We start from the raw sequence: 24,402 nt of genomic DNA on the forward strand, positions 1-24,402 counted from the left end.
GTAACTCACAATTTCTCCAGACCTCCCTCTCCACCCCGTTGCCAAGGTTTGTGTGCGTGTGATATTGGAAGCATGGTGGGAGGGGAGGGTTGTGTTAATATATGTGAAAACACTTCATAAACTCTGAAAAATCCTAAGAAGTCCATTGTGGTTAAGTTACTACCTGGATCAGTGGGAGAAATGGAAGGGAAGGATCTCAGATGGACCTTATGTTTTGAGCCAACATGACTCTGAAGGTGGAGAATCACAGTGCCAGAAAATGAAAGGAAGGAAAAAAGGAAAAGAGAGTCAGCACTCACCCATTGCCTCAAATTAAACTACAGATGGATCAAAGACTTAACCGTAAACTTGAAACCATAGAAACACTGAAGATATTTTATAATGTAGCAGTGGAGAAATTATAAGAATTCCAAGAAAGTTAGAAACCAAAAAGGGAAATATTGATCAATTTGGCTACATTAGAAGTTACGATTTTTATATAACAAATGATAGTAAGTTTGAAAGAAAAATGACAGAGAAGGAAATGTTTGTCAATCATATGATTGACATAGTTAATTTCTGAGTACATTAAGACTTTTACATGATGATTAAAAATATAAACAAATAGTCCAATAGAAAAATAATGTGAATTAGTTATTTATAAGAGAAGAAATAGAAATGACCAATATACAAAATAAAACATATTAAAACTTAATTAAGAAATTCAAATAAAATGAGGTGTTTTTTAACCACTGTATTTGGTAACTTAAGAAGATTGAAAATGCTATATTTATGAAGGGTTGGGAAACAATTACTTGAATGAACTATTGAAGTGGAGATGAAATACAAAATATAATAGTCTTTCTGGTGTTCAATTTTGTGATACATATCAGTATATAAAAGGAATATACCCTTTGACCTGTAAAATTCACTTTTGGGAATTTAAGAAGATAAATATACACATGTGAAAATATAAATGAATGAATATGTTTATTGCATTATTGCTTAAATTAATAAAAACAACAATAAAATATAGAATAATTTAGGTAAATACATTTTGATATGCCTAAAATCTTTAGCTCCTAAAACTAGTGAAGTAGACCTTAATTTATTGAAATATAAAGCTGTAAACCACATGTTTTTGAGAGATGTGTGACATTATCCCATTTCTTAGAAATATATACATATACACATACATATATGCAGTGTATCTATATTTCTATACAAAAGAGATATCTAGAGGGATGTTCACCGGAACATTATCCGTGTATTTCTCTGGATCTTAAATCTTCTGGTGCATTTAAAAATATTATTGTATTTTCCATATTATTTCAATTTTGAAATAAAATTTTAAAAGTTTATTTTTTTGCCAAAGCAATAACATTTTCAAATGAAATATATAAAATAAATTAAGAGAAAGAACCAAAGAGAGTGAGAGAAAAGAAGAGAGAGAAGGAGAAAGAGAGGGAGAGAAGAGGGAGGGAGGTAAGTTAAGATGCACCCACAAGGCTTTAGCCTATGGAGACACCTGAGTGATGACACAGAGAGGTCATTGCTACTGAAAGAAAAGTTTGTTACTTAGTTTTCAAGAGAAGGGAGCAGGCCACACCATACAGGGCCATGGTTCCCACATCAGGTTTGGTCAGGAAGCAAAGGCAGGACCATCAGGGAAAGCTTGGCTCGGTGCTTTTATTGTGTTTTCTGTGGGAATGGCAAGCAGGGCAGGGAAACAGCTTAGGACTGGCTCTTGAATAATGTTGGCAGGCTCTGGGCTATGGGATGGGTGGTTCCTAGGTTGATTTAGGGCAGGGGAAATATTGGCTTGGTATGGGAAAGCTAGATAACGAAGGAGGTTAAGGGCCTGGCCTCTCAGGACTGGTTGATTTGCATGGGAAAGGTGTGTTGGCAGGCAAGTTGCCTGTTGTCTCTGGAGATCAGCTATCCCTGCGAGAGGCAGTCTCTCCCTGTCCAGTTAGGCCCCCCAGAATGTCAAAGCATCATAAATACGTTTAGAAATTTGGATTAATATAGGATAAAGGAAAAAGGAGAAAGAGGAAGAATAGCTGTTGGGGTATGGCCCCTGAGAAAGTGGAAATGATGGGATTCTGAGGATAAGTGAAGTGTGTCACCATGGTCTGGAAGGGCAGTACTTTCTCTAAGGTTGAAGGGAAGGTGCGAGAAGGCAGAAAAACTTCTCTTCTGCTATGTGGAGAGAAAAGGACATCAACCTCAGATGGCCTCAATCTTAGCAAAGAAGGCAATCTAAAATTCTTCTGGGAAATGATCAAGACAGAGTTTGGTAAAGGATTTGGAAAGAATGGAGACACTTTTAAATAGCTGTTGGGGAAAATTCAGTGAGTAATTTTCTAGGTGTGAGTAAAAGAACAGCTATTAGGATCCAGCTGAGGTTATATTCAGATACAGAGATGAGAATAAATTTGACTCAGGGTTAAGCTTGAATAGTTGCTAAGAATGGACATAGTCCTTTAGAGTTTTTCAGCCTTGTTCTTAAACTTCAAGTCCTTGGACAAACAAGTATCTGCACCAAGAATTGCCAAGATAATACAACAATTGATGTTGGCTGCCATTCAGATCCCCATTGCGCTTGGCTCTTGACTTATGTGGGAAGCATCCTGGGATGCTTCTTCCTCCTCTTTTGTTAACTAGAAGACCTCCCCATCTACCCGCCAACCCCTCCTCCTTACATATCCACATTAGGAGATGGTTAACAACAACTCCCCTCCCAATCCCTGCCATGACATGAGAAAGGGGTAAAAGAAAAATTCTATCATCATTTTTCCCAATATGTGATATCCTGAACATTTTCACAGATCTGCTTAAGTCCTTGTCTTTAATGAAATTAGGAACAACCTCTGCAACGCCCCCAGATGAGACTCACCATGACGGGAAATGCATTTGTTAATGAATTCATTAATTATTCCATTATTTATTTTAATACAGCTTTACCATGTGTACTGCACTATAGAGGATGACCTAATTAGCATTGCTTTCTTCATGCTTGGTTTAGTAACTGATGTCTCCAAATGCTTGAGTGAGGGCAGATGAAGAAGAGAAACATGAAACAGCCCCCAGATGTCAACTGATTCCACATGACAAAGGCTGGCTGTGTGAGGCAATAAATGTGTTCTGCCGACATTGGGCTGAGCAGTGCCAATATAGACATCTTCAGAAAAATAACGAGCCAACGTGGCCATTTCTCTGCGCCTTGTCTTCTCTCCTTCCAACTGAGTTGCATTTTTTACTCCCGATTTGGAAGCTATTTACAGTACATCTCAACGAGCCAGCCCATGGTGCTGGCTCTACTTTCTTTTGGAAATATTAGAATTTGTCCCCTGGGAGAGTCAGAACAATTGTTTGTTAGTTTAAAATAAATCATACATTTGATCATGATTGTGCAAGACTCTCTCCTTCTCCCTAAAGTCTCCATTTCAGGGCTGGTGGAAAGGGAGATGTCCACTGGGAGGCTAAAAGCAGCACCATTGTCTATGGGGACATACTGTCTCTTATCTGGAGATAAAAGAGCCAAGAAAAGAAGCAAAATAACACTAGAGGGATTGCCTGAAGTGTAACTGATGGCTTTTACCAAGAAATGAAATCAAAGGGGGAAATAATTAACCATCAGTGGGAGGGGCTGGGGGAGTAATACCCAAGCCAACTTTTCCCATAGCTCTCTCCAGTGGATCCTGTGAAGTAACTAAGGGCAGGCAAAGCAGGCAGGAGTTGTGCAAAACCCACAGACACCCCAAACAGAGATTTCAACAACTCCAGCCCAGCTCAGTGATTGTTGCATTGTGTCCCTTTGTCTGGGCATCAGCCTGGACCTTTTCTCTGATCATATGAAAAACATTTCTTGTCTGAATCAGACAAATAATTCCTTATTTCTTCTCCAGTCACACATTCTCTCTGGACAATCTCATTCATCTTTGAAGCCCAATACCACATGCAGGAGGATGAAACCTCATTTATACATTGTAGTCAACCTCCTTTCTGGGCACTAATTATTTCTGTAAAGTCATGCCTGATTATCTCAAAGATACCTTAAACACAATGGATTCCAAACCAACCCCATCATTTCACCCAAAGCCTGTATCTCCTCCTTCCTGATATCTTAGTCAATGGTCACCATATGCGCAGTCTTTCAAACTCAAAATATGTCCATGTTACTACATAATTATTGTTCTAAAGTCTTGATCATAGCAGACCTCTTTGAAAAAGGACAAAATACACATCCCAGCCTGGAGTGATCAGCTTCCTGAAGTCTCAGAGCTGTGCAGATTGTCTTTGTTACCTTATTTGCATTCTCTGAGGCATTCAATGCCTTTGACCACTACCCTCTTACTGGAATGTCTTCCTTAATTCTTGTAACCTTCTATTTCTTTATCTATTCTCTTTGCAAGTTCCTTGCTTTGGCTGTTTCTCCTTACTCCCTTTAGTAATATTATTCCCCAATAAAGGTATTATCTAATCTCCCTTGTCACTCTACATTAGCATGCCTAAGAAACATGCTGGGAGCTCCTTATTTAGTAGATCTGAGATTTGTATTTTTACCAAGCTCTGGGATTCTAATTCAAGTGGTATGCAACACTATTTTATATACAATTTGTGAGATAAACAATTGCAAGGTAGTACTATATTTATAAATAGTATGCAGACTATAATATGCCTGCAACCTATATTTCTTCTAACAGAGCTGAGTCACAGAGACTGTCTAGATGTTCACCAAACCTACTTCCTATTCTTCTAAGACATGCAGCTCCTGTATAGTCCCTGTGGCCATATGACAGAGTTCTAACCTGTGAGCGGAAGTAATATACCCATGAAAACCTTACATATATGTGTCTCCAGGCTCTTTTTCTCTTCTAGCTGCCTGGAATCGAGTCTATATCCATGGAAAACTGGGAAATAATATGATGAAAATGACAGAAGCTGTGTCATCTTGAATCATTAAAATGTTGCATGGAGAAGGATTTCCCTGCTGCTCTGTTCACTTCTCCCAGCATTATTCTATGACCAAGAAACAAACATATTGTTCTAAACCATTGAAATTTTGGTGTTATTTGTTATTGGAGCTGATATTTTGCTAATACAGTTAGATGAACGGTAACAGTAAATCTGCCATTCCTTATGTGTATCTCAAGAATATCTGACTACTTTCTGATCTTCCATGCTGTGATGGTTAATATTGAGGGTCAATTTGATTGGATTGAAGGATGCAAAGTATTGTTTCTGGATGTGTTTGTGAGGGTGTTGCCAAAGGAGATTAACATTTGAGTCAGCAGACTAGGAAAGGCAGACCCACCCTGAAGCTGGGTGGGCACAATCTAATCAGCTGCCAGCACAGCTAGGATAAAAGCAGCAGAGGAACATGGAAGGACTGGACTTGCTAAGTCTTCTGGCCTCCATCTTTCTCCCATGCTCTCAGGATGCTTTCTGCCCTCAAACATCAGACTCCAAGTTCTTCAGCTTTTGGACTCTTGAACCTACACCAGTGGTTTTCCAAGGGTTCTCAGGCCTTTGGCCAGAGACTGAAGGCTGCACTGTTGGCTTCCCTACTTTTGAGGTATTGGGACTCGGACTGGCTTCCTGACTCCTCAGCTTGCAGATGGCCTATTGTGGGACTTCACCTTGTGATCGTGTGAGTCAATTCTAATAAACTCCCTTTCATATATACATCTATCTTACTAGTTCTGTCCTGTTAGAGAACGTTGACTAACACACATGCCTCCTGGATTTTTAGTCACTATAAACTTGCTTTGCCTAAGTGTTATTAATTTATCTTGTCTCACAGATACCTCTGGAAGCTTGCGAAGCCTATGGATAGCTTAGAAAAGAAAATGTTTTAAAATACTTAAACCATATAGGATTACAAAACAAACCCTAATTTGATTGAAATAGTCATCACAGTCTGAAAAAATAAAATTTATGAATAGCTATTAACATGTGAAGTAGAAAAACAACACATTTAAAGCGTAAGCAAGTTAGAAGGGGATCTTATTTTTTCCAGACATTTCAATATGAAGGCTGGCTAGTCTTGCTTGCATTGAATAAGAATATTGAACTATGAGATGGTCTTTGTCAAGGCAATACACATGTCATGTTGGGCATTTAGTCAGTGTTGATTTTTTTGTTTGTTTGTTTTGATGGCTGCAAGTGCAGAAATCCCAATTCACAAAGATATATTGAGGCATTTGGAACAAAAGCTTCTATAGATGGTATTATAAGACCAGGAGAGGCTTCTCTCAAGAAATGCCAGAATTCTCCAAGGATTTTTGAGTTAGAATCCAATGTAGTAAGATTTTAGTTTTAAGATCAATGAGCTCATATTTGGCCAGATTAACGTCTTTCAGATACAGTTTGTATCAGAAACTGTTCAGCAACACATAATGAAAATGAGTCATTTCCTTCCACATATTGATCAGCAAACGATTGTAGAGAGAGAATGTATTGCAGATGTCTGGGTAACCAGTAGTTGGTAAGTAAACAATATCTGGCCTTGGATTGCTTGGACATTGGCTGACAACATTGTGCAACAAGACTATGATCAACTGTTAGATCTAATAGCTGCCATAGTTCAAACGAGTTCTGAGATCTATTTTCTTAACATATTTTCTTTTGAAGCAGGGTATCACTCCCATGCTGAAGTGCAGTGGTGAAATTATGGCTCACTGCAGCCTCAACTTTCTGGGCTCAGATGATCCTCCCATCTCAGCCTTTTGAGTAGCTGGCACTACAGGTGCATGCTACTATGCCTGGCTAATTTTTTTGTACTTTTAGTAGAGGTGAAGTTTTACCATGTTTCCCAGGCTGATCTAGAATTACTAGGCTTAAGCAATCCACTCACCTCAGCCTCCAAAAGTGCTGGGGTTACAGATGTGAGCCACTGCACTCAGCCCTCTTAGCATATTTTAAAGTGCATAATACTATCCTTTTAATTATAGGTACTATGGTGTACAGCAGATCTCTAGAATTTACTCACTTGTGTAACTAAAACTTTATTCTTATTGAGCAACAATTCTTCATTTCCCCCTACTCCTAGTTTCTGTAAACCACGATTCTATTTTCTGCTTCTATGAGTTTGACAATTTAATTAATTGATTTTTTTCCATAAGTTATTGGGGTACAGGTTGTATATGGTTACATGAGTAAGTTCTTTAGTGGTGATTTGTGAGACTTTGGTGCATCCATCACCCGAGTAGTATACACTGCACCATATTTGTAGTCTTTTATCCCTCCTTCCCTTCCCATTCTTTCCCCCAAGTCCCCAAAGTCCATTGTATCATTCTTACAACTTTGCATCCTCACAGCTTAGCTCTCGTATATCAGTGAAAACATACGATGTTTGGTTTTCCATTCCTGAGTGGCATCACTTAGAATAATATTCTCCAATCTCATCCAAGTCACTGCAAATGCTGTTAATTCATTCCTTTTTTATGGCTGCATAGTATTCTATCATATATATATGTGTATATATGTACATATATATGTATATACACACACACATACATACCACAGTTTCTTTATCCACTCATTGATTGAGGGGCATTTGGGTTGGTTCCACGATTTTGCAATTGTAAATTGTGCTGCTATAAACATGCGTGCGCGAGTGTCTTTTTTGAGTAATGACTTCTTTTCCTCTGGGTAGCTACCCAGTAGTGGGATTGGTGGATCAAACAGTAGTTCTTCTTTTAGTTCTTTAAGGCATTTTTACACTGTTTTCCATAGTAGCTGTACTAGTTTACATTCCCACCAGCAGTATAGAAGTGTTCCCTGTTCACTGCATCCAGGCCAACATCTACTGATTTTTTTTAATTTTTTGATTATGACCATTCTCACAGGAGTAAGGTGGTATTACATTGTAGTTTTGATTTGCAGTTCCCTTATTATTAGTGATGTTGAGCATTTTTTCATATGTTTGTTGGTCATTTGTATATCTTCTTTTGAGAATTGTCTATTCATGTCCTTAGCCCACTTTTTGATGCAATTGTTTTTTCTAACTGATTTGTTTGAGTCCGTTGTAGATTCCGGGTATTAATCTTTTGTCAGATATATAGACTGTGAAGGTATCTGCACTCTGTGGGTTGTCTGTTTACTCAGCTGATTGTTCCTTTTGCCATGCAAAAGCTCTTTAGTTTATTTATTACTTTATCACTTAAACCTCTTCATTTTTTCCCCTTTATCAACTTTTATTTTAGGTTCGGGGGGTACGTGTGTAGGTTTGTTATATGGGTAAGTTGTGTATAATGGCGGTTCATGTGCAAATGATTTCATCACCCGGGTAGTGAGCATAGTACCCAATAGGTAGTTTTTTGACTCTCATTCTCCTCCCACCTTCCACCCTCAAGTAGGTCACAATGTCTATTGTTCCCCTCTTTGTGTCCATGTGTACTCAATGTTCAGCTCCCACTTATAAGTGAGTACATGCAGTGTTTTATTTTCTGTTTTTGCATTAATTTGCTTAGGATAATGGCCTCCAGCTGTATCCATGTTGCTGCAAAGGACATGATTTCATTTGTTTTTATGGCTGCATGTTATTCCATAATGTATATGTATCACATTTTCTTCATCCACTCCACTGTTGATGATTAACACCTAGGTTAATTCTGTGCCTTTGCTACTGTGAGTAGTGTTGTGATAAACATACACATGCATGTGTTTTTTTTGTAGAATGATTTATATTCCTTTGGATGTATACTTGGTAATGGAATTGCTGGGTTGAATGGTAGTTCTGTTTTAAGTTCTTTGAGAAATCTCCACTACTGGATTTCAAGTTATACTACAAGGCTACAGTAAGCAAAATGGCATGATACTGGTGCAAAAACAGACACATAGACCAATAGAGCAAGTTAGAGAACCCAGATATAAAGTTGCCCACTTACAGCCATCTGATCTGTGACAAAGTCACAGTAAGAAAAGAAAAAAGAACTCCCTATTCAATAAATGGTGTTGGGATAACTGGCTAGCCACAGGCAGAAGAATGAAACTAGACCCCTGCCTTTCACCATATACAAAAATCAACTCAAGATAGATTAAAGACTTAGATGTAAGACCTAAAACTCTAAAAATCCTAAAGGACCTAGAACATACCATTCTGGATATAGGCCTTGGCACAGATTTCATGAGGAAGTCTCCAAAAGCAATTGCAATGAAAACAAAATAGACAAGTAGGTCCAAATCAAATGAAGAGCTTCTGCAGAGCAAAAGAAACTATCAACAGAGTAAACAGACAACCTACAGGATGAGAGAAAATATTTGCAAACTATGCATCCGACAAGGGTCTAATATCCAGAATCTATAAGCAACTTAAACAAATCAACAAGCAAAAAATCAAACAGCCCCATTAAAAAATGGGCAAAGGACATGGACAATTCTAAAAAGAAGACATACGTATAACTATCAATACGAAAAAATGCTTAACATTACTAATCATTAGAGAAATGCAAATAAAAACCACAATGAGATACCATCTCACACAAGTCAGAATAGCTATTATTAAAATGTCAGAAAATAACAGATGCAGGCAAGGCTGTACGAAAAAGGGAATGCTTATATATGGTTTGTGGTAATACAAATTAGTTCAGCCACTGTGGAAAGAAGTTTAGAGATTTTGCAAAGAGTTTGACAATTTTAGATGTCTCATATAACTGGAGTCATGCAATATTTATCCTTCTGTGACTGGCTTATTTCATGTCACATAATGTCCTCTGGGTTCATATGTGTGTCCCAAGTAGTAGGGTTTTCTTATTTTTTTAAGCTGGAGAATATTACATTTTGTTTATATACCACATTTTCTTTGTTCATTCATCTTTCTATGGGTAGTTTGGCTGTTTCCATATCTTGACTAGTGTGAATAATGCAGCAATGAACATGGGAGTGCAAAGATATCTTTGAGATCCTGATTCTATGCTTTTGGATACATATCTACAAGTAGGATTGGAGGATAGATCCCATGTTGTGTTCTCACCACAAGTCAAAAACAACACAAGGAAATTTTGTAAATGATGGATATGTTTAATACCTGGATTCTGGTTATGGCATCACAGGTGTAAAAATATGCTAAACTCATCAAAGTATACACATAAAATACGTGCAAATTTTGTATATCAATTATATCTCAATAAAGCTAAAATATTTTGAAATATCCGCAACAATTGTAATGCAATAGGGTAATATCTCGTATTGGTGAGAAGTCACAAGTTCTGCTAATACTCCCATGGCTTATTGTCTACATTTATAAGGAGAGGAAATGCTAAATTTTAGTTAAAACTATAGAAAATAAAGGTATAATATTGTTTCTCTCCCAAGTCCAAGAACCCACTGAATTTTATTCATGGATACCTTGGAGAGAAGTATGGGCTTACGGTAGAAGCCTTTGCTCTAGCCCTTGAAATTGCATTGTGCTGAGATGGAAAGCTCTTCTTGCCCATGCTGCAGGCTGTGCATGGGATTTGGCTTTTATGTGGCCAGGCATGTTTCCTGAAATGCGGAAACAATTCACTCTTCGTCTTCTTCTAGCTCAAGTGGCCTCTTCTACTTTTCTCCCTGATGTTTACTCTATGGCAGAAGCCCCTACCAAAGGAATAAACCTCTAGGACCCAGGCTCCAGGCCAGGCCACATACACTCCAGTCTTGCCAGTGTCAGGCTTTCTCTTTCTCACTGTCTGCTCAGTGATGGAACTGGAGACCCCCATCAAGTTGCTTGCTATCCCATTTCTTCCTTGAAAGTCTTTTTTTTTCTTAATTTTTTTGAATGCTATAGAAAATAAATAGTGCTATATAAAATGAAGTGGAATTCACTTATACAGATACAAAAATGCAAACAAGTACCATTGTTTACCCTGTGTGTCCTTCTTTAGAAAAAACAGTTAACCTAAGAATTAGTTTTAGTGTGTGCGTGCGCGCGCGCACACACACACACACACACAGAGTCAGAAAAATTTGGCATTATCAGCAAATCAGATTTCTCACATGAGACATTCACAAGATCATGAGCTACAAGAAGAGTAGAATTGAGTCTTACATATCTCTGAATCCCTGGTACCAGGCTCAATGATTGACACAGAGCATGTACTCAGTCAATGTTTGTTAAAGTGAACTACAGCCTGTTAGGTTAGGAATGATTTCAAAATATCTTGGTCTGCCAAATATCTATAATAACTGGCACAATTAGTTTGTAACTGAAGTAAGATTAGTTGAATATAGTAGAGTCTTTCAGTAATCCTGTAGCCTTGGAAAATTAGTTAAGCCATCTGTGCCTCACTTATCCCATTGGTAAAATGGGGATGATAATGCCTGACCCTTAGAATGGTGAGGATTAAATGAGGTAGCACAGGGACTGTTCAGAGAATGATACTTGTCACATAGCAGGCACTCTGCAAACTTTAGCTATTGCAATTATCACTAGAAGTAGTGGTTTTCATAGTAGGTATTTCACAGTATTCATTTCATCACTATAAGAGGCGTCAAGGAGTATTAAAATGCTCGGGGCTATTTTTCTACAATAAATTCTACTTACTGTAGGTAAATCTAAATACATTTATTATTCTATGATAAATAGATCTGAGTGCTTCTTAAACTCTTGTATATGAGTTTGGGTTCACCTTGTCTTCCAACTTCTTTGCCTACCAGCCAGCTGTCACTGAGGTACTCTAAAGTGTCCTGTTCCTAAAGTTCCCCTTTAAATAGAAATTTCTAATTTGACTATGAACTTGGAATCAAGATAATGCAAGAGGGCCAAGCATGGTGGTTCATGCCTATAATCCTAGCACTTTGGGAGGCAAGGAGGGAAGATCACTTGAGACCAGGAGTTCAAGATAAGCCTGGGCAGCATAGCAAGAGCAAATCTCTACAAATAAAAAATAAAAATAAGAAAAACTATCCACATGTGATGGTGTGCACCTGTAGTACAGTTACACAGGAGGCTGAGGCAGGAGGATCACTTGGGCCCAGGATCCAGGGTTACAGTGTTTACACCACAGCATGCCAGCCTGTGCAACAGAGCGACAACCTGTTCTTTATAAAGCGTCTATTTTCTGGACATCTGGGTATCTGGAAATAATTGTTTTCTGGATCAATGGTGAATATCCCTGTAATATTTGTGTTATAGCTGTACGTTTGTGTGTGTACTAGCATCACTTTCCTTTCACTCTCTTTATCATGATTGCATTTCCCATCCTCACCCTTGGTCATCAGGTGACAAACTTGCTCAAAGCACCACAAGGCCATGTTTGGAAAACAGAGAACTGAGTGATTTCAGGGATCAGGAGCTACTTCAGTAGTCTATGATTTATGTACGTGAACAATTCCAGATCTCGGGTATATTTAGAGATGAGGGACACTGGCCAGACACTATGGTGTCATTTCTTCTTATACTTTGAATTCCAACTCATATAACAAAGAATGATGTTTTTCCTTGTCAGTGCATTGCCATGCTCAATGTGACGGCTGGCTCCTGCTAGTGGGCAGAGGCAGGGCTATGGCTCAGCCCCACTGGTAGGTGTGACTACGGCTACATAGTCCCACCTGGTTCAGTGAAGGGGCAAATACCAGGATGTTTAGCTCTGCAGGTGCTTGCGTCATTCTTCATGTATTTCCTGCTGTCTAACCAGTCAGTAATATAAAGTTTATAAATCTAACTCCAAGGTGGAGACAAGCTGGATGGAAGATTGTGTGTTTAGGAAGAATATGCCTAAGGGACTTTTAAACAGAACAGAATTGAGTTGTTTGTGTCACTGTTTTATGGCTCTGGATACTCTGTTCTAGCTGGACAAGAATTCAGGATTTATGGTGACATCCAGCTAAAGAATGGTATATTTTTAACATCCTCACATGTCACTTTCCAGCTAAGGGAGGCTTCTCATGGTTCCTGCTGCTTTGGCTGGACCAGTTTCCCTTCTGGCCTCCTGAACAGGGCTGTATCTTGAGAATGTGAGCCTTCCTAGGATGAGACTTGCTCTTTTTCCTGTGTATCAGCAGCATGGCCAGATAAGAAGATTGCATGGAAACAGGAGCATCTGCTTTGGGGAAATATGTCACAGTGGAAAGTTTGTGAGACTAGAAACTATAAATTCTGGCTTCAGGACTCAACTCCATCACTGAGCTAACCATGTGATGTGCCTTAAGCATATGCCTGGACCGCTTTGGGGATCAGTGTGGTAACCATGGAAGCATGCCACTCAGATCTTCCTTAAGGAGGAAACTTGCGGTGAGAATTGATGAGCTGATATCTCCAAGCTGCCACAGCCCCATGCCTACCATGGCATCCTTGCAAGGCCACACCCTTTCTGAGATTCTCCCAGTGACTGAGCACAGCCAGGGTAAAGAGCCAAGCCCAGCAGTCCTGCCCGACACAGGGCTTCTTTAATGAGTAGAATGTGCTGTCGGGCTCCCTGTTGTCTGGCTGGCACTCCAGCGCTGCACTGGAGTCTGCAATTCTTTCTATACCACCCTTCCTCCTCCTACCTATTCTCCCTTTTCAAGTATCAGATTTGCATCCCACTCCGCCGACTCCCCCTGTTCCTGCTCCTTTTCCCTTTTTTCTTCACAGGAGTTTTCCCCGATAAATCTCATGCACACAAAACTCCAGTTTGGTATCTGCTTCTCAGAGCACCTGAACTGACACAAAGAGTGAATGTACGTGGTTTTTTTGCCTACCTGGTACATTTTCCCCCTTCTTATTCAATGCCCTTACAGATCCAACCACCTTATTGCTCTTCTCCATCTGCAAACATGAGCTAATGTGAGACCATCACATATACATCCTGCCACCTCATTCTGTTGCTGTATGGGTGGGCATGGGTACCAGGTCAGATTAATTACTATGCTCATCGTCCTGGTCAAAGTGACTCGGGTGGGCATGGGACTGAAACCAGTCCATCAGAGTCCTTCCGTGGGGCATGGCACACTGACATTTAGAGACAGAGTTCTCTCTTTCCTGTTGAAGGTGGGCTCAGGGTGTGAACTGAGAACTTCTGGAAACCAGGCTTCTTACCACAGAGAAGAGACTGAGACAAGGAAGCCAATGGTCAGAGAAGAGAAGAAGCAATCACTGGGGTCCAGAGTCCTGGTCAGGGGCTCACTGAGTTTCCCAGATTCCAATAGTTTTTCCTTTGAGTCTAAAATCTACTCCAGAATTCTCCCACTATATCCCCTGCCTTTAATTATTTTTTTAACTTAAGTTGGTTTAATTAGGTTTCTGTTGCTTCCACCTGAAATAATTTTCAGTAACAGAATCTGTTTCTAATAGATTGATTCTATAAATTAGTTCTGTAAACTGAGGTTGATTTTACCTTAAACATGGAAGGAAATGTAGGGTGATACAAAACAGTAACAAACCCAGGCATGAAACAGGCAGTCAGTCAATACTTTTTTAATGAAATTGTAGAAACAAAGTGAAAGAGCCCAGGTCCAGAAATAAGGATATGGTTTTCAAAAAGGCATAATAGTGCTTGGAACATTATAAACTTGCAGTAAATAATTTGTTGACCACAACTAAGAATATAAAAATCACTAGTTTCACTACAAGCTTGTTTTACCAGATTACCTGTGCTTCTTAATGACAGGTCAAGGTGACTGAGAATGGCAAACCTTCTGAAACTGCGAGCCACCATCTGCTTTCAAGTCAGAATCCACCAGCTGGAGAAGAAGAGAGGGGAGAAAGGCAGCAAGGGGAGGGTTCTGGAGGCAGTTAGAGGGAGTGAGAAGAGGCAAGAGAAATAACTGTATGGGGGTAGAGAACAGGGCATCTAGGAACAGTCGGCCACTCGTGGCCTTTTGGATCCTTTCAATCTAAGGAGCCTCAATCCAGGGCCAGATCAAGATGCATGGGTTCTCCAGACAAACCAATAGTTTGGCTCCCCATCAAGCCAATATCTTTTCCATGTTTGTTCAACAGTTATTGCAGGCGTGGCCTGGGTGAATTGGTGTCAGCGGGGAATGTTGTTGCTATTGACGACTTTCATGCCAGGCCACTGCTTGGTTTGACAAACAGAGTTGATTTACTCATGATCTGCACGTCAGGAGTCCCATGGGGAGGGCAGGGTAAATTGGCAGTACCTTGTGACTTGGTTGGTGTCAGCCTATCTTCTAGGAAGGAAATATGAGAATAATCTGTGGGTTATTCTCACCAAGGAAGAATACCAAGGAGGAATAACTGGAGAGGAGACTTGGAGGAAACTTTCCTCTGATTGCCTGTTAGCAGACAGCCCAGGGCAGCAGACAGGAAGGTTTGGGGAGGGCATGGCCAGGAGGACTAGCTTCTTCATACATATTATCCAGCTTCCTGTGTTTCTATCTCTACCCATCACTTATCCTTCAGTCTCTCATGTACTTTATATTGAAATAGTCACAGTGAACTGCCTTGATTTCTAATGGAGGAGTAAACAGGTGCTATATAAAACTTAGCCCTGGACCTGCAAGTACCCTATGCAATTTTTTTTAAGTTTATGGAAGGATGTAATTAAAATCTTTGGGTGGTCAACTTACCATCATAAATCATAACCAGGTATGAATGAGAGCAGGGCACCACAAGAAGGTATGCATATGCAGAGAGATAAAGCAGAGTATGCTGACCTAGAAAAGCACATGCACGAAGTGCCCCGTGTGCTAGGTTCAATCAGGGGAGGCTCCACTTCACAGGCAGTAGGGAGCATCTCCTGGTGACAGCCCAGGGCGGCAACAGTGCGCTGAACACATCAAATGAGCTCTGATTAATAGCATTTGGACACAGCAGTGATAGAAACATGGACCCCAGAGAGCACTCTCCAAAGAAGCTCACATTCTAATGGAGTTAGACAGAGGTACACAAAACAAGTACAAAGCAGAAGGAAGGCAGGAGAAGGGTCAGATAGTTCTGACTAGGAAAATGAAGGAAAGTATCAGAGAAGAGGTGGCATTGAGTGGGACAATGAATGACAGGTGAGGATTCAATACAGAGGACAGGGAGATGGGGAAGGCAATTCATGCTTAGGTACTAGCATGTCCAGAATCAGGAGACATGAAATTAAAGCAAAAAAACTGATATCAACAGGCTGTGGCTTTGGAAATATGAATTGTACTAGCAAACTTCTCACTTATGCTACTTTATTTTCCCATGGTCCCTGGAGGTTGTATGTCTACTTAGAACTCTTCTCCTCATTTGCCCCATGGAGCAAGAAGTTGGTGTCCTTCTCTACTACTTGGAGCAGAGATGGGCCCTTATCTGGTGCTCAGTGAGGCCTGATCTGTGGGTGGATATTCAGAGTCTGCAGAAGAAAAAGCAGAAATGATTTCAGCCAGCCTGGGACTGCTCTAAGCAAGATGTTTTCCTAGGATGGTATCCCAGTCTCAAAAGGGCTGGGTCACAATGTTGTACAAAACTCTAGGGAACAGCGTCACAGCTGCCCTGTGTCTATTATAATATTAGTCCATTGACGTTGATGCAACAAGCCTCCACTTTTCAGTTTACTTTGGGTCTTGGACATGGAAGCAGAGCTTGAAGTCACCACACTTTCACATGGACTTTTGCCAGTTGGATGGTTACTGAGTAAAGGAAGTCCAGACCTTTGCTAATATATTTACAATGCAAGCATTGAACCCCATTCTTTTGTTCTTTTTTCCTCTAATAGGTTCTTGAAGTCACCTTCAGAATGTTTGGGATGTGTGAGCTGTGAGTTTGGAAGGGAACTGTCTCATTTCTTTTCCCTAGAGAAATTCACCGTTCTTTGAATAAATAATCAAGGAGGTCTTTGCAGACAATTCTGTCCTCTGGTTGAAAATGAAAACATCCTTGCAACTTTACATCATGTTTTCCTGTCCAATGATATTGCTAATGCTGACACATAACAGGTAATAAATACATGCCCATTAAGTGATTGCTCAACTGATGAGCTAATGGAGTTGTCCCAGAGTTTGTTTTCCTTTATTTTCAAAATCACTCCTTCATTCTAAGTGCCCCAGTCACCTACCTTGTTGACAGGGCCACCTCATTGCACTCTGAGGCCCCCTGCCTGCCATCCATGTCACCTCTATTGCCAGGGAGCAAATATATGGTATTTGTTGTCCACTCTGATTAGAGTGGTATTTACTTTGTTCCTGCCAAAGAATTATGTTTCAGTCGGCCCAGTTTTCTCAGTTTTGGCAAATCCTGGTTGACATATCTCAATTACAACCTAATGACTCATATTGCAGCATCTCCTGATTTAAAATTAGAACAACAGATTGGATTTGTTACATTGAAGAGAGCTGGGAAAGTAAAGCCAATCCTGCATGCTAGTGACAGTCTCTGTAGTCTGTGGTGCCACAAGCAAATCTGAAAGGCGGAGGGACCTAGAAGAAAAGAGTTTAATCCATTAGGGGTTTTGATAGCTTAGCCTGAGTTGGGTGAGTAATTATACTTTGTAAGATTCTGTGGAGTGGTCATTGTGCTTATGAAAATCATCTTAAATTGTGCAGTAGTAACAAATTAATCCCAGAAGTCTCAGGAATTAATATATTTATCTGCTTCCACATCATGTCCAACACAAGTCAGAGATGGATTCTAACCAGCTCAAGGACCTAGGCAGAATGAGGCTCCCTTCTCTGGTCTTTGTGGCAGCAAAGGAGAGAGATTAAATAATTTCACAAGGGCTTTTCACTGTTTCAGCCAAGAAATGACACTTGTTACTTCTGCTCATATTTCTTTGGTTAGAACCAGTCCCATGGCCCTCCTCAGTTGTGAGAGTATAAATGAAATTCTCTGTGCACTTAAAAGGAAAAAAAAAATGGTGAACACTAGCAGTGTCAACAACATCTGCCCTTTTGGTCACTGAATGATTGCTTCACTTTTTTTTCCCCATGCAATTAAACACCTATTGATCACAATAGAAATCACAATAGAAGATGCAATGTCTCCTCCATTCATCACAAGTAGGTCAACATCCAGGATGTTGGGGGCATGAATGGTAGCCCATACATTAGGTTTGGGAATTTTTTCCTCTCATTCCAAAGATTCATATCCTAAAAAGGAAATATGCGAGAATGAAACGGGGCATATACTATAATGAAATAAGATCATCATAATAAATACACCATGCAGGTGAAGGGAGAATGAGACCACTCATCAGTAACTGAATGGACAATTATGAAATCTGGGAGATACTACGGGTTCCTCTAACCTGAGGAAGGAGACTATGCCTTTATTAAACCCTGATTTTGCTCTCTGGGAGCAGCTTCATAATTTGTTCTTTTAGGCCCATGGATCTGCCCTCTGGCTAGGTCTTTTTTTTCCCCTCATTATTATCCTTCTTAGCCACTTCTGATATAAGCATGGGGTGGCATACCCTCTTTGGGAGCTGAGGGTCTTTCTCAGACTTTTCTTCTCATTATTCTTTCATTTAAATCGGCCAATTATTTCCTGAGCTCATCTCTTTATTAAAATACTTTGCTAAATGCCACAACTATTAGCACACCATTAACATCCTCACTTCTCACCCCATCTCCTAGAGTCATAACTTCAGTAAATTTCTGATCTCCCTCCCAACCACTGTTGGCAATTATTTTACCAAACATTTTTGCACTGCATGCCATGAATCTTCATTTTTCTCCACCTTTAATATTATCCTCAGGAGCCTCTGCCTACCATCTGACATGTAAGCCAGTGCTACATAATTTACTTTTTTTTTTTTTTTTTGGCTGATCCTCACTCTTGGTAGCAATTTTGTGCTAACAATATCAGATTAAGTTGTACTGCAATGACAAATTAACCCTATAATCTTAGTAACTTGTTACACCGAATGCTTGTTTATCTGCTCATGATAAATACTATTAACTAACTGCTAATTAAACATTGTGTAGACCATACAATCCAAGGCACAATGGATTAGTGTTCCTAGATTTAAGTGAGAATGAGGAAAAACAAAGCTAACATTAACTAAGCACCTGGTATGATCCAGAAATTGGTTAATGTTAATTTATATTAAAGAGGCTCAGTAACTTACTCAAAGCCACTGAGCCAGGATTTGAATCTAGTTCTTCCCAATTCCAAATCTCAAGCCTTTTATGTTTGCTTTCATTTTTGAATCTCTACATTTGAAGTATTGTAGTATTTGACATTGGAGAGAGAGTGCTGTAAAGAAGTGGTTGTAGAATTTCCATGTGCATATATGATATGTCATCCAGGGATCTTATTAAAATGCAGATTTTGATTTCTGGAGATAAGCCTGGGATTCTATATTTCTAACAAGACATCAAATGATGCTGATGCTCCTGGTCTTTAAATCCTTTTTTGAGTAGCCAGTTTCTAGAGCATTTGTATTATAATCAAAGACAGTCTTGTGCAAAAGTTTACAGATGTAAAGTTATCTAAAGCAATGTCTTTACTAATCTAGAAAGAAATTGTTTTAAATAACACATTGAATAAAAAAATTAAAAAATTAGATTCACAATTACCACTGGTAAGAGATTAAATATGTATTAGTTCTCAATGTTAAGCGTACTTTGCATGAAAAATAACTAGATAGAAAGACATTAATGAGCTTGTTTTTAGAATTCATTCAATAAGGATATGCCTTGAATCGAAAACAGAGGGCCTTGACTAAAGTGTGTTGAGCTTTTGATAATTCATTGGACCAAAACACACATTATTGTAAGATACCTCTTAATTTTTGTTTCATCTAAAATTAGAAAATATAATAGGAATATACTTCTTAGAAATACACTTTTCAGAGCATATTGTTTATAATTAAAAAAAATTTTTGAATTATAATTTAAGATACATGTACAGAACATGCAGGTTTATTACATAGGTATACATGTGCCATGGTGGTTTGCTGCACCTATCAACCCATCGTCTACATTAGGTATTTCTCCTAATGCTATCCCTCCCCTAGCCCCCACCATGACAGGTCCCAGTGTGTGATGTTCCCTTACCTGTGTCCATGTGTTCTCATTGTTCAACTCCCACTTATTAGTAAAAACTTGTAGTGTTTGGTTTTCTGTTCTTGTGTTAGTTTGCTGAGAATGATGGTTTCCAGCTTCATCCATGTCCCTGCAAAGGACACGAACTCATCCGTTTTTATGGCTGCAGAGTATTCCATGGTATATATATGCCACATTTTCTTTATCCAGTCTAACATTGATGGGCATTTGGGTTGGTTCCAAGTCTTTGCTATTGTGAACAGTGACACAATAAACATATGTGTGCATGTGTCTTTGTAGTAGAATGACTTAGAATCCTTTGGGTATATACTCAGCAATGGGATTTCTGAGTCAAATAGCGTTTGTGGTTCTAGACCCTTGAGGAATTGCCACACTATCTTCCACAATGGTTGAACTGTGTACACTCCCACCAACAATGTAAAAGCCTTTCTGTTCCTCCACATCCTCTCCAGCATCCGTTGTTTCCTGACTTTTTAATGATCGCCATTCTAACTGGCATGAGATGGTATCTCATTGTGGTTTTGATTTGCATTTCTCTAATGACCCGTGATGATGAGCTTTTTTCATATGTTTGTTGGCTGCATAAATGTCTTCTTTTGAGAAGTCTCTATTCATATCCTTCCCCCAGTTTTTGATGGGGTTGTTTGTTTTTTTCTTGTTAATTTGCTTAAGTTCTTTGTAGATTCTGGATATTAGCCCTTTGTCAGATGGATAGATTACAAAAATTTTCTCCCATTCTGTAGGTTGCCCGTTCACTCTGATGATAGTCTCTTTTGCTACGCAGAAGCTCTTTAGTCTAATTAGATCCCATTTGTGAATTTTGGGGTTTGTTACCATTGCTTTTGGTGTTTTCGTCATGAAGTCTTTGCCCATGCCTATGTCCTGAATGGTATTGCCTAGGTTTTCTTCTAGGGATTTTATGGTTTTCGGTATTATGTTTAAGTCTTTAATTCATCTTGAGTTAATTTTTGTATAAGGCATAAGGAAGGGATCCAGTTTCAGTTTTCTGCATATGGCTAGCCAGTTTTCCCAACACCATTTATTAAATAGGGAATCCTTTCCCCATTGCTTGTTTTTGTCAGGTTTGTCAAAGATCGGATAGTTGTAGATGTGTGGTGGTGTTTCTGAGGCCTCTGTTCTGTTCCATTGGTCTATATATCTGTTTTGGTATCAGTACCATTGTGTTTTGGTTACTGTATCCTTGTAGTATAGTTTTAAGTCAGGTAGCGTGATGCCTCCAGCTTTGTTCGTTTGGCTTAGGATTGTCTTGGCAATGCGGGCTCTTTTTTGGTTCCATATGAAATTTAAAGTAGTTTTTTTCCAATTCTGTGGAGAAAATCAATGATAGCTTGATGGGGATAGCATTGAATCTACAAATTACTTTGGGCAGTATGGCCATTTTCACGATATTGATTCTTCCTATTTATGAGCATGGAATGTTCTTCCATTTGTTTGTGTCCTCTCTGATTTCCTTGAGCAGTGGTTTGTAGTTCTCCTTGAAGAGATCCTTCACAATCCTTGTAAGTTGTATACCTAGGTATTTAATTCTCTTTGCAGCAATTGTAAATGGGAGTTCACTTATGATTTGGCTCTCTGTTTGTCTATTATTGGGGTAGAGGAATGCTTGTGATTTTTGCACATTGATTTTGTATCCTGAGACTTTGCTGAAGTTGCTTATCAGCTTAAGGAGATTTTGGGCTGAGATGATGGAGTTTTCTAAATATGCAATGATGTCATCTGCAAACAGAGACAATTTGACTTCCTATTTTCCTATTTGAATACTCTTTATTTCTTTTTCCTGCCTGATTGCCCTGGCCAGAACTTCCAGTACTATATTGAATAGGAGTGGTGAGAGAGGGCATCCTTGTTTTGTGCCGGTTTTCAGAGGGAATGGTTCCAGCTTTTGTCCATTCTGTATGATATTGGCTCTGGGTTTGTCATAAATAGCCCTTGTTATTTTGAGATACATCACATCAATACTTAGTTTATTGAGAGTTTTTAGCATGAAGGGATGTTGAATTTTGTTGAAGGACTTTTCTGCATCTATTGAGCTAGTCATGTGTTTGTTGTCATTGGTTCTGTTTATGTGATGGATTATGTTGATTGATTTGCATATATCGAACCAGCCTTGCATCCCAGGGATGAAGCTGACTTGATTGTGGTGTATAAGCTTTTTAATGTGCTGCTGGATTCAGTTTGCCAGTATTTTATTGAGGATTTTGCATCAATGTTCATCAGGGATATTGGCCTGAAATTTTCTTTTTTGTTGTGTCTCTGCCAGGTTTTGGTATCAGGATGGTGCTAGCCTCATAAAATGAGTTAGGGAGGATTCCCTCTTTTTCTATTGTTTGGAATAGTTTCAGAAGGAATTCTACCAGCTCCTCTTTGTACCTCTGGTATAATTCAGCTGTGAATCCATCTGATCCTGGCCTTTTTTTTTTTTTTTTTTGGTTGGTAGGCTATTAATTACTGCCTCAATTTGAGAACTTGTTATTGGTCTATTCAGGGATTCGACTTCTTCCTGATTTAATCTTGGGAGGGTGTATGTGTCCAGGAATTTATCCATTTCTTCTAATTTTCTACTTTATTTGCATAGAGGTGTTTATAGTATTCTCTGGTGGTAATTTGTATTTCTGTGGAATCAGTGGTGATATTCCCTTTTCCATTTTTTATTGTGTCTATTTGATTCTTCTCTTTTCTTCTTTATTAGTCTTGCTAGTGGTCTATCAATTTTGTTGATCTTTTCAAAAAGCCAGCTGCTGGATTCATTGATTTTTTTGAAGGGTTTTTCATGTCTCTATCTCTTTCAGTTCTGCTCTGATCTTAATTATTTCTTATCTTCTGCTAGATTTTGAATTTGTTTGCTCTTGCTTCTCTAGTTCTTTTAAGTGTGATGTTAGCGTGTTGATTTTAGATCTTTCCTCCTTTCTCTTGTGGGCATTTAGTGATATAAATTTCCCTTTAAACACCGCTTTAACTGTGTCCCAGAGATTCTGTTACATTGTGTCTCTGTTCTCACTGGTTTCAAATAACTTATTTATTTCTGCTTTAATTTTGTTATTTACCCAGTAGTAATTCAGGAGCAGGTTGTTCAATTTCCATGTAGTTGTACGGTTTTGAGTGAGTTTCTTAATTGTAGCTTCTAATTTGATTGTACCGTGATTTGAGAGACCGTTTGTTATGATTTCTGTTCTTTTGCCTTTGCTGAGGAGTGTTTTACTTCCAATTATGTGGTCAATTTTAGAATAAGTGTCATTTTGGTGCTGAGAAGAATGTACATTCTGTTGATTTGGGGTGGAGAGTTCTGTAGAAAAAAGAATTAAAGAGGTCCGTTTGGTCCAGAACTGAGTTCAAGTCCTGAATATCCTTGTTGATTTTCTGTCTCATTGATCTAACATTGACAGTGGGGTGTTAAAGTCTCCCACTATTATTGTGTGGGAGTCTAAGTTTCTTTGTAGGTCTCTGAGAACTTGCTTTATGAATCTGGGTGCTCCTGTATTGGGTGCATATATATTTAGAATAGTTAGCTCTTCTTGTTGCATTGATCCCTTTACCATTATGTAATGCCCTTCTTTGTCTCTTTTGATTTTTGTTGGTTTAAAGTCTGATTTATCAGAGACTAGGAATACAACACCTGCAATGTTTTGCTTTCTATTTGCTTGGTAAATATTCCTCCATCCCTTTATTTTGAGCCTATATGTGTCTTTGCAGTTGAGATGGTTCTCCTGAATACAGCACACCGATGGGTCTTGAATCTTTATCCAATTTGCCAGTCTGCATCTTTTAACTGGGGCATTTATCCCATTTAAATTTAAAGGTAATCTTGTTTTATGTGAATTTGATCCTGTCATTATGATGCTAGTTGGTTATTTTGCCCATTAGTTGATGCAGTTTCTTCATAGGGTTGATGGTCTTTACAATTTGGTATGTTTTTGCTGTTGCTGGTACCAGTTGTTCCTTTCCATGTTTAGTGCTTTCTTCAGGAGCTCTCATAAGGCAGGCCTGGTGGTGACAAAATCACTCAGCGTTTGCTTGTCTGTAAAGGATTTTATTTCTCTTCACTTATGATGCTTAATTTGACTGGATATGAAATTCTGGTTTGAAAATTCTTTTTTTTAAGAATGTTGAATATTGGCCCCCTGCTCTCTTCTGGCTCATAGGGTTTCTGTAGAGAGACCTGCTGTTAGTCTGATGGGCTTCCCTTTGTGGGTAACCCAACTTTTCTCTCTGGCTGCCCTTAACATTTTTTCCTTCATTTCAACCTTGGTGAATCTGACGATTATGTTTCTTGGGGTTGCTCTTCTCGAGGGGTATCTTTGTGGTGTTTTCTGTGTTTCCTGAATTTGAATGTTGGCCTGTCTTGCTACATTGGGGAGGTCCTCCTGGATAATATCCTGAAGATTGTTTTCCAACTTGGTTCCATGCTCCCCGTCACTTTCAGGTACACCAATCAAACGTAGGTTTGGTCTTTTCGCATAGTCCCATATTTCTGGGAGGCTTTGTTCGTTCCTT

General features: G+C 39.1%; 1 protein-coding gene across 39 annotated transcripts in view; it reads left to right on the forward strand.

The window, feature by feature from the left end:
* LOC105479897 (uncharacterized) overlaps positions 1-24,402 on the forward strand; it is a 226,813-nt gene that overhangs the window by 114,242 nt on the left and 88,169 nt on the right. The window contains exon 5 of one of the 39 annotated variants that reach the window (XR_011611490.1): positions 3,008-3,374. The exons of 35 other annotated variants lie outside the window; for them this stretch is intronic. The gene's annotated coding sequence lies outside the window, so the exon portion shown is untranslated. Of the gene's footprint in view, positions 1-2,940; positions 3,382-24,402 lie in introns of those variants that run through there. 3 more of the 39 variants (XR_011611520.1, XR_011611507.1, XR_011611506.1) reach the window with 3 other exon arrangements.

This window comes from Macaca nemestrina, chromosome 13 (assembly GCF_043159975.1).
Source record: "Macaca nemestrina isolate mMacNem1 chromosome 13, mMacNem.hap1, whole genome shotgun sequence".
Classification (NCBI taxonomy): domain Eukaryota; kingdom Metazoa; phylum Chordata; class Mammalia; order Primates; family Cercopithecidae; genus Macaca; species Macaca nemestrina.